General features: G+C 41.4%; 1 pseudogene; it reads left to right on the top strand.

Annotated features, from left to right (window-relative positions):
• Positions 1-4,466: 4,466 nt before the first annotated feature.
• On the top strand, positions 4,467-4,995 carry LOC122810843 (annotated as a pseudogene).
• The last annotated feature ends 6,503 nt before the right edge of the window (positions 4,996-11,498 follow it).

Consider the following 11,498-nt stretch of genomic DNA (forward strand, 5'->3'; position numbering starts at 1 on the left):
GTAGCTCAGGAGTAACACAAGCATTAAACAGAAATGTAGCTCAGGAGTAATACCAACACAAAGGTAGCACAGAAGTAGCACCAACACAAAGGTAGCTCAGGAGTAACACAACACAAAGGTAGGGCAAGAGTAACACCAACACAAAGATAGCTCAGGAGAAATGCAAGCACAAACACAAAAGTAGCTCAGGAGTAATACCAACACAAAGGTAGCACAGGAGTAACACTAACACAAAGGTATCAGAGGAGTAACACCAGCACAAAGGTAGCTCAGGAGTTACACCAACACAAAGGTAGCACAGGAGTAACACCAACACAAAGGTAGCTCAGGAGTAATGCAAGCACCAACACAAAAGTAGCTCAGGAGTAACACCAACACAAAGGTAGCACAGGAGTAACACTAACACAAATGAATCACAGGAGTAACACGAGCACAAAGGTAGCTCAGGAATTACACCAACACAAAGGTAGCACAGGAGTAACACCAACACAAAGGTAGCTCAGGAGTAATGCATGCACCAACACAAAAGTAGCTCAGGAGTAACACCAACACAAAGGTAGCACAGGAGTAACACTAACACAAATGTATCACAGGAGTAACACGAGCACAAAGGTAGCTCAGGAGTTACACCAACACAAAGGTAGCTCAGGAGTAACACCAACACAAAGGTATCGCAGGAGTAACACCAGCACAAAGGTAGCTCAGGAGTTACACCAACACAAAGGTAGCACAGGAGTAACACCAACACAAAGGTATCTCAGGAGTAACGCAAGCACCAACACAAAAGTAGCTCAGGAGTAACACAACGCAAAGGTAGGGCAAGAGTAACACCAACACAAAGGTATCACAGGAGTAACACCAACACAAAGGTAGCTCAGGAGTAACATAACACAAAGGTAGCACAGGAGTAACACCAACACAAAGGTAGATCAGGGGTAATACCAACACAAAGGTAGGGCAGGAGTAACACCAACACAAAGGTAGCTGAGGAGTAACATCAACACAAAGGTAGGGCAAGAGTAACACCAACACAAAGGTAGCTCAGGAGTAGTGCAAGCCGCAACACAAAAGTAGCTCAGGAGTAATACCAACACAAAGGTATCGCAGGAGTAACACCAGCACAAAGGTAGCTCAGGAGTAACACCAACACAAAGGTAGCACGTGAGTAACACCAACACAAAGGTAGTTCAGGAGTAACACCAACACGAAGGTAGCTCAGGAGTAACATCAACACAAAGGTAGGGCAAGAGTAACAACAACACAAAGGTAGCTCAGGAGTAATGCAAGCACCAACACAAAAGTAGCTCAGGAGTAACACCAACACAAAGGTAGCACAGGAGTAACACCAACACAAATGTATCGCAGGAGTAACACCAGCACAAAGGTAGCTCAGGAGTTACACCAACACAAAAGTAGCTCAGGAGTAACACAACACAAAGGTAGGGCAAGAGTAACACCAACACAAAGGTATCACAGGAGTAACACCAACACAAAGGTAACTCAGTACTAACACAACACAAAGGTAGCACAGGAGTAACACCAACACAAAGGTAGATCAGGGGTAATACCAACACAAAGGTAGGGCAGGAGTAACACCAACACAAAGGTAGCTCAGGACTAACACCAACGCAAAGGTAGCTGAGGAGTAACATCAACACAAAGGTAGGGCAAGAGTAACACCAACACAAAGGTAGCTCAGGAGTAATGCAAGCTGCAACGCAAAAGTGGATCAGGAGTAATACCAACACAAAGATATCGCAGGAGTAACACCAACACAAAGGTAGCACATGAGTAACACCAACACAAAGGTAGCTCAGGAGTAACACCAACACAAAGGTAGCTCAGGAGTAACATCAACACAAAGGTAGGGCAAGAGTAACAACAACACAAAGGTAGGGCAGGAGTAACACCAACACAAAGGTAGCTCAGGAGTAACACAAACACAAAGGCAATTACAGATCGAGGGTAATAAAACCCCTAGAATATAGGGAAGCTGCTCCTTCATAGCTCAAACACCTAATTCTCTTCACTAACTGCCAGTTGAGATTGCTAAAGAACACAGCACCTCCCCTGCAGCACCCCCCAAGAGATGAAGACTTTTATATTACTGACTGAAGTATTACAAGTGGTGTTTGTAAGTTAGCACAAAGCATGGTGTGCCTCTGTAACCTAATATGTGTGTGTGTGTGTGTGTGTGTGTGTGTGTGTGTGTGTGTGTGTGTGTGTGTGTGTGTGTGTGTGTGTGTGTGTCTGTGTGTGTGTGTGTGTGTGTGTGTGTGTGTGTGTGTGTGTGTGTGTGTGTGTGTGTGTGTGTGTGTGTGTGTATTAGTAGATTGGCCACAGTGGGATAATGAACACAAAAGTCATGCTTGACTAGGAGGTAGAACATTACTGCATTACTGCCCTGCGTGAGTACAAATATGCCAGTAGGATATACTAGACATTAATGTCTTTTCAGTCATGAGTTAAAGTGCTAGGTTAAGTTACTTTATTTAAAAAAAAACCACTCAGCAGTCTAATCACCCAGTGTGTAGGTAAAACATGGAAAAAACTCAAAAACTTACTGGTGTTATTAAAACAACATAGATGTTGAGCTGTTTCATTCTTTTACTTTTACAGAAACTTTTCTGGAACAAATAAACAATATATTCTGAAGTGCATTTATACAATTACTGAAACATCACAGAAGCTTGCTAGCCAGTAATCTAAAAACTATTAGCCCAGGTATTGTATTGAACCCTTTAAAAGACAAATAAAACTGAAAATGTTTCTCAGAAAAAGTGAAGTAATAAATCAGATTTTAAATATTAAGTTTCATTCTCACACTTTATTTTACAACAGAGGTCTTACCCCAATGTATGTTTATTCTGTGAGGTACAGAATTGCATACAACTTGAGCTCCATAGATGTTTACTGCCCTCGATTTTGCAGAACAACCCTGATTTTGCCTCATATCTTTTGCTCTGACACTCATGAAACATCTGTTTTTCTGCTAAATCCCTGAGGGACACAGTTAGTCATTAATGCCGCACATTAGCGTTTTATATTCATTCTTCAAACGATGCACTTTGTTACAAAATCTGTTGTTCTGTTAACCTTGAACATGAATTAAAGTAATTGTTAAACATTGTCCCTGCTTTGGGGCCTTTGTTTCCCATTATTCATGGCTTTGTCCCTGGTTCCTGAGTAAAGAAGTTGATGGGCTGTGTGTGTGTATGTGTGTGTGTGTGTGTGTGTGTGTGTGTGTGTGTGTGTGTGTGTGTGTGTATGTGTGTCAAAGTCATCTCCACATCTCTACATTGCCAAAACAGACTTTTTTTCACTGTAAAAACCTCAGGCTTTCTAAACGCACCACAGGTGGCCCTGTAGTTATTAAACATTATTCTCATCTGTGGTTCTGATACCATATTTGTGCTCATATATACACTGTCACAGGTGCCCCATGGTTTTACCCAAATAGGAGCTGCCACAGCTAACCCACCTGTCTATCATCATTTACATCAATGATCAAAAATGTCCAAGTGCCCCTCATTCAAATAGGGACCATCATTTATAATCCAAAACTAAGAAGTAGAATCCACGACCAGTGAGCACAGGAACACAACGTACTTTAATTTTTAAGCGCTTTTCGGCACACAATAGATAGCCTTCATCAGAATACAGAATACACATAAATTACACTCATTTTATACAAAAAAGGCGCCATAGTTAATCAATAAATTAATTAAGTAATTAGTCCTTCATACCAAAGACATAATTTTAAAGACAAAGGGTATGTTACTGAAAATGATGCACTGTGGAAATAAAAAACTAGGTCTCTATAAAAATACATATAACTTTCAACCATTTTATCATAAATCTACTTCTAAACACTTAATAAATACAGATGTGTATTCATTTATACAATATAACCAAAAGCAACTGAATACTTCAAGGTGAAATGATTAAGTTACTAGTCATGAAAATATATAGAATTCATAACTGAACTGAATTGAAAAATAAGTAAAATGAAAATAAAATTAAAAGAAAATAGTCGATAAAACTAATCAGATATTCAGAACACTTCAAAGGGACAAACTAATTCACTTGGTCATAAACTTTATTTATCAAATTTATTCACTTAACCATCATTTATAAACCTGCATGAGTAATACAGTGCACATGGGTAGGTGCCCTTCTCTTTGATGTTGGACTTATTACAATTGCAGAAGTAAAATTTCCTTTCCAAAATGCTGTACAGAATATGAAAGTGGAGGCTGTGAAAATCAAGCCTTCATCTATAGACTGTAATTTGCAGATGATAAGTTTAACCATCTGTAAGATAATACCATATAAATGAAGTACTTAGCATACACATGCATGCACATGAGCGAGCACACACACACACACACACACACACACACACACACACACACACACACACACACACACACACACACACACACACACACACACACACACACACACACTATGATTTCTCAGCTGTAGTACAAGTCAACAGTGACCCAGTGAGACTGCAGCTGTATGATACTGCAGGACAGGATGAGTTTGACAAGCTGAGGCATTTCTGCTCCCCAAAAGTGGATGCCTTCTTGCTCTGCTTTAGTATGGTTAATCCATCCTCTTTCCAGAATGTCACTGAAAAATGGATTTGAGATCCGTCACTACTGTCCTTTAGTTCCAATTGTTTTGGCTGGGACCCAATGTGATCTACAGGAGGACGTTAGGGTGCTAATAGAACTTGACAAGTGCAAAGAGAAATCAGTACCTGACGCGGCAGCAAAGGCTATTTCTGTAAAGATTAATGCTGTCTCTTATGTGGAGTGCTCTGCCCTGACACAGAAGAACCTCAGGGAGGTTTTTGACACTGCCATGCTGTCTGCAATGAAATAATCTAAAGACAGGGCTAGCAAAGGGAAGAAGATGAAAACTACTGCAAACAAAATAAGAACTCTTTCCAAGTCTTGGCGGAAAAAGTATGTCTGTGTTCATTAAAACTGCATTTCTCCTATCTGAAAATAGACTGTCACAGAGGAAGCAAAGACCTTGTGTAACAAATATTGTTTTTGTTTATTGGTTGCTGAGACTAAATACATTTTGGGGTTTATTTTTTTCAGGAGGTTGACATTTACTTTAGACTCTGTAAACCCCTAAAGACATTAAGACTTTGTAAACCCTTTTGGACATTTCTTACCTGTTGTTGATGTTTCCATATTTGCTGCTACAATATTAAGTTGGTGTTTAAAGAGGACTGAGTCTGCAGTGGGCTGCGTTGCATCTTTTTACCACTTTTGCCCTTCAATTCCCAGATTGGCCATCCATTGCATGTAACATTTTTCTGACTGCTGAAATTGCAGATTGGTCATATACATGTGGAATGACCCAAGGCATAGGTGATGCCATACTTTTGTGGGTTGGTTACAGTTTTGTTTTTTACATACCTGTTAACATGTGCTATTAAGCCCCAATAATCTTTATGGTGCTTGACTGCACTAACATGAAAGGCATTGATATCAGTAATTCAGATGCTAGTGTGATGTAATATTTGTCAGTCTCTGAGCCAGGAGTTACCTGCTTCACTGATATGTGAGTTACCTGCTTCACTGAGATGTGCATTACCTGCTTCACTGAGATGGGAGTTACCTACTTCACTGACATGGGAGTTACCTGCTTCACTGACATGTGAGTTACCTGCTTCACTGAGATGTGCATTACCTGCTTCACTGAGATGGGAGTTACCTGCTTCACTGACATGGGAGTTACCTGCTTCACTGACATGTGAGTTACTTGCTTCACTGAGATGGGAGTTACCTGCTTCACTGACATGTGAGTTACCTGCTTCACTGAGATGTGCATTACCTGCTTCACTGAGATGGGAGTTACCTACTTCACTGACATGGGAGTTACCTGCTTCACTGACATGTGAGTTACCTACTTCACTGACATGGGAGTTACCTGCTTCACTGACATGTGAGTTACCTGCTTCACTGAGATGGGAGTTACCTGCTTCACTGACATGGGAGTTACCTGCTTCACTGACATGTGAGTTACCTGCTTCACTGAGATGGGAGTTACCTGCTTCACTGAGATGTCACATGGCATGGTTGGTTCATTCTGGGTTCCTCAAAAAGCAACTGCAAATGCTTTCTTTATATCCCTGTATATTGCATTTATACTTTGCCTTTGTGACCTGGGTCTTGGCTAAGAAATCTGGCAAAGGGCGTAATGAAGTTTTCACTTACCCAGTTAACAAGTTAAGAGTATGTATGAGGACACCCCCAGGTGTGAGTCAGTATGTGGGAGGGTGGACTTTTTTAAGTAGTAAAGAACTGGTACTCCATACTTTTGCCAAAGTATCTAGACCTCACAATTGTGACCTGTCACTTCCACCTTGACTGCAATGTTTCTGCAACATTTGTTATTAAATACACTTTTAATTTATTTCCTTTAATGTGTTAATAAGTATTTCCTTTCCTGTCAGTAATCCTGACAAGGAAAATGTATAAGATCTAGTCATTGCATCTGAGCTTTAGTACTATCATTAACTGTCTGTGTCAAGAAAGGTTAGCTTTTATATACAGCACTTTTGGGTTGGGATCCCAACAAGTGATGCTGACAGGGAACTAGCAGGCAGAGGGTAGCTGTTAATGAAAAACTTTCAAACAAGAGGCCATTGACTAGTGGAGTACCACAGGATCTTTGCTGAGGCCTAGTCCTTATCCCAGCACTTTTGGGTTGGGATTACAACAAGTGATGCTGACAGGGAACTAGCAGGCAGAGGGTAGCTGTTAAAGAAAAACTTTCAAACAAGAGGCCATTGACTAGTGGAGTACCAAAGGATCTTTGCTAAGGCCTAGTCCTTATAATCTTTCCTTCTAACATACTGTGTTCAGACTTTAGTCCTTGAAGTAAGATCATTCCTATGTTAAGGTTAGCTGCCAACAACAAAGTTTTTCCTTATCACTTAATGACATTCTCTACACATGAGATCTTTTCATGTACTTTTGGTAGCTTTGATTGTGAAACAAAACCCTATCTGTGTAGAAAGGGCAGTTACAGTTCTTATCCTAATCAAAAGTGCAGTATGAAGCCACACCAAAGGCAGGAGAGCCCTTTGACCATGAATAGGCCGCTTGTCATAATGCTCCCCTTCACCACTAACTGCTTTGTGCTAGAACTTTCTATATTATTTGTGCTTTTACATTTCTTCCAGATAGTACTGCGGTGGTGGTGCTGCAGTAGCGCTGTCTCCTCATAGCAAGACGTTGTCCCGTTCGATTCTCAGCTAGAGCTTCTTCTGTGTGGAGGCATACGTGAATGGGGCGTGCCTTCGTTGAAGGTTGTGCGTCAGGGCTGGTAACCCGGTACGTAAAAATCCACTACCAATCATTAGCAGACCGGAGTTCCGCTGTGGCGACCCCTAACCGGGAAAAGTCGAAAGACACAAACAAACATTTCTTCCAGATCATGGATGAACAAGTCCCTGACAAAGTCAGCTCGGTTACTCAGCTACAAAGTAGCATCAGTAATGGATACATTGTGCCATGCTGTAGAAGAAGGCAATAAAGGAAAAATTAAAATAAAAGTCCACTGGGAGGCAGGAATATACAGAAAGGGCCGTAAGGTACAAATCTCAGTCTCTAGTCATGTAGGTCATTGGTGAGGCCTCATCTGTTGTATTCAGTTTCTGGAGTGTTACAAGATACAGGAATCACGTTGGTTGCAACAAAAGGGTATTTATTTGGCTTGTACATCTAGACTGAGAAATGAAAAAATGTACTTTATTAAGCTCTCTAAAGGTAGGTATTTTGCTTGCAGTCTGAAGTAGTGTAAAACATATCAAATCTGGTAAATAATTCCTTTAAATGATACAACGTCAAGTGCAAAGGAATAGAACACTGAGGTACATTCTAACACAGTCACTGTAACATTTTATTGCCTTTTAAATTCAAATACAGTATCAAATATATTGAAATATCATATAATACAAAGCAGATTAAATCAAGGCCATAAAATGCACACAACTTGAAAGCCCTTGAATTTAACAGTGTAAAGAAATGGTAATATGTATTACTATTTAGTACAGGTTATTATTCACAGTTCTACAGTTACCAGTTGTGAATTTGAAACCCTTTAAATAGTGGCAAAAGCAGTCTTGATACAAATGCTCCACTGATGTTAACAGTTCTATAGTTAACAGCAAACTGTAAACAGATAGCTGGTGATGAAAGTTACTCTTAACTCTGTAACAGCTTTTCATTTTGCAATAATTAACAAAATCAGCTCAGTTTTGCCAATCTGAAAGAAGCTTCAAGGTAAAGCTGTTTCAAAGGCAATTTGGTCGCACATTGCAACAAGGAAGTACAAAGTGCAGAAAAGTGGAGTTTATACATTTACGTCAGAAAAGCTGTGGGCTGGTGATGAATCAGAAAAACAATCCAATGTAACAAATTGGATATGAGGTACCAAAGTATTGAGGTCAATGGGGATCATGGAGTATGGAAAAAGCCTAAGATCACTAAGCATGTGCAAAAAGGTGAAGATAAATTAAAGGACAATATAATATACTTCATAATCTAGAGAATGGCGAGTATTATAGTACTGAAGTGAAAAAATGAAGAGAAGCAGCGTCCTTAATGGCACACTGAAAGGGAAAGACTTGAGTGATATCAGAAAGTATTACTTCATGAAGAGGGTAGTGTAGCTTTGAAATGGACTCCCTACCAGTGAAGTAAATGTAGACCCAGAAGAGAGTTAAAGGTGGCTGGTAGAAAATAAGTGTGGCACATGGACAGAATCAGTTACACTTCAAGCTGCAATATGTGGGTAGGTATGGTGGCCCAGACATCTTCTTCCATTTTGCTTATGTGCATGTACATACAATCAGTCAATCATCCTAAGTGTCTGTGATCAGAAAAAGTTCTACATCTATACTTACAAAACTTGCAAAAAAAAAATGAATGTCTCCATTTACCCTTTAAGTGAACTGATACTTCATTTTCACTGATATATATTGCAGGACAAAAGGTACATGCTGTATAACCAGGCCGTTCAGCGTAAGTAGTCAAAGATCAAGAATGTTTTGAAAAGAAATCACACTAATAGAAAGCTCAGAAGAAGAAAGAGCATGACAACTGCTCACAGACAACTAAGTAAAGAGAGGCCAGCAGTGACAGGCAGATCCCAGAAGTGGGGATTACAGTCTTTATCTACTAAATCCCTGTAGAAGCTAAGTATAACCACCATGCAAACCACCTTAGACTTTACTCGTTGATGCTGCTGGTTCAAGGCTCCTGAGAGCACCCCGGCACTATCAGGTTTTACCTCATATCATGCGTTCCGGCCCCAAAACCCGGACCACACCACAAAAGGAGGGGGTGTATCCATATTCATCAAGGATACCCACACCTCCAGGTTGGTGGCAACGCACGAAGCATCGGAAACCATCCAGGTGCAATTAACCATAGGCAAAACTGCTCTACACTTTGTAGCATGCTACAGGCCACCCTCTCAAACTCAGGAACCCCACACAGCCTTCCTGAAGACACTGGAGGGTATAAATGTATCTCCAAACACCATTATATTGGGTGACTTCAACTACCCGAATATAGACTGGGAACATTACTCAAGCTCAAACTTACTAGCCCAAAGGTTCCTGGAGTTCATAAATTCAAATGCCATGGAACAACTAGTCACCGTTCCCACAAGAGGAGAAAATATACTAGATCTCATCATCACAAACATGGGGACAAAATGCTCCACACCGCAAGTATATCCCTCATTGGTGAGATCAGATCATAAACTAATCTCACTGGATATCCACATCCCGCCCCACCCCAAACAAAAAGACCACAGTGAAGAACTTCTCTAAAGCAAACTTCACACTACTCAAGACTGGTGTGGTATCCTTCAAGGCCCCCGAGCCAGTGGAAACCACAACCCAAGCTGCGGAAGCCCTTACAAATGCCTTCTACGAACACTTCCAGGACTGCATGGATCAGGCAATCCCTAATAAAACCAAGACTCTTTCCACCCAGGGCAAACGTCCAGTCTGGTGGACCCCAGCCATAAACAAACTTTACAATAAGAGGAGAAAGCTGTTACATGATAGAGGAAAATCCATAAAAGAGAAGACACCTTTGATCATTATTAGTAAAAAAATACGAGCACTCATAAAATCATCCAAGGCCAACTTTGAGAGAAAAATTGCAATAGATTCAAAAGACAATCATAAGGCCTTCTTCAGCTATGTTAGAAACCTGAGTGGAAACTCACAGATATGCTCAGAATTAGTCCAAAATGATACAAAAATCACTGAACCCACAGACATTGCCAACATACTGGCAGACAGGTTCAGTGCAAACTTCACCCCCCTCTCCTCCTCAAAAGGAGAGATAACTATCCCAGCGGAGTGTAGCCTCCAGACATCTCCAATGCGCAGGTGAAAGCTGCTCTCTCTAAAGCTAAAAACACAGCATCAATGGGACCGGATGGTGTCCCCGGCTGTGTGCTACACGCACTCAATGAGGAACTAAACCCGCACATAAGGCAGCTGTTTAATCTTAGCCTTACCACAGGATACATGCCCAAGGAGTAGCGTACGGCAACTGTGGTCCCACTCCACAAAGGCGGTGCCTCTACGGACCCTGGTAATTACCGCCCCATAAGCTTAACAAGCCTGGTCTGCAAAGCTATGGAGAGGATCATAATGGAACTCATAAACAAAGACATAGGGGACTTGCAGACATTGGACCCGACCCAGTTTGGCTTTGTCAAGGGCAGATCATGCCTTTTGAACTTGGTCGACTTCTTCAAAACAGTCACCAAGGCCATTGATGAGGGAAAGGCAGTTCATACAGCCTACCTTGACCTTGCAAAAGCTTTCGACACAATACCCCACTCGGGTATTATAGAGAAACTTACCAGCTTAAATGTAAACCCATATGTCACAAGATGGGTTGCAAACTGGCTAAAGGACAGAACCCACAGGGTTAGAGTAGCTAGCGCCATGTCAGACTCCAAGCCGGTCACAAGTGGTGTCCCACAGGGCTCAGTCCTTGGCCCCCTGTTGTTCGGCATCTACTTCCCAGACGTACAGGCAAACATAGGAGGACTATGGCTGACAAAGTTTTCAGATGACTGCAAACTGGGAGCCATAGTGGAAAGTACATCGGACTCAGATATCCTTCAGAGGGGTCTCACGGAAACTGATAGCTGGTGCCAGAGCCATGGCCTGAAGTTAAATGCCAAAAAATGTATAGTCATACCCTTCGGGAAAAACAAGGTAACCCCAAGCTACCATATAGGTGGCAATCCACTAAGCACAGAAGAGGTTATCAGGGACCTGGGGACCCAGGTTGACAGTGGCCTTTCTTTTGACACTCACATTGCTAAAGTGGTTAGAAAAACCTTCTACATTGCCCACCTGATCATGAAGGGATTCACATCCAGATCAAGTGAGGTCATTGTTCCCCTGTACTCTTCACTTATCAGACCAA

This window comes from Protopterus annectens, chromosome 9.part0 (assembly GCF_019279795.1).
Source record: "Protopterus annectens isolate FY-2018-M chromosome 9.part0, PAN1.0, whole genome shotgun sequence".
Taxonomy (NCBI): domain Eukaryota; kingdom Metazoa; phylum Chordata; order Ceratodontiformes; family Protopteridae; genus Protopterus; species Protopterus annectens.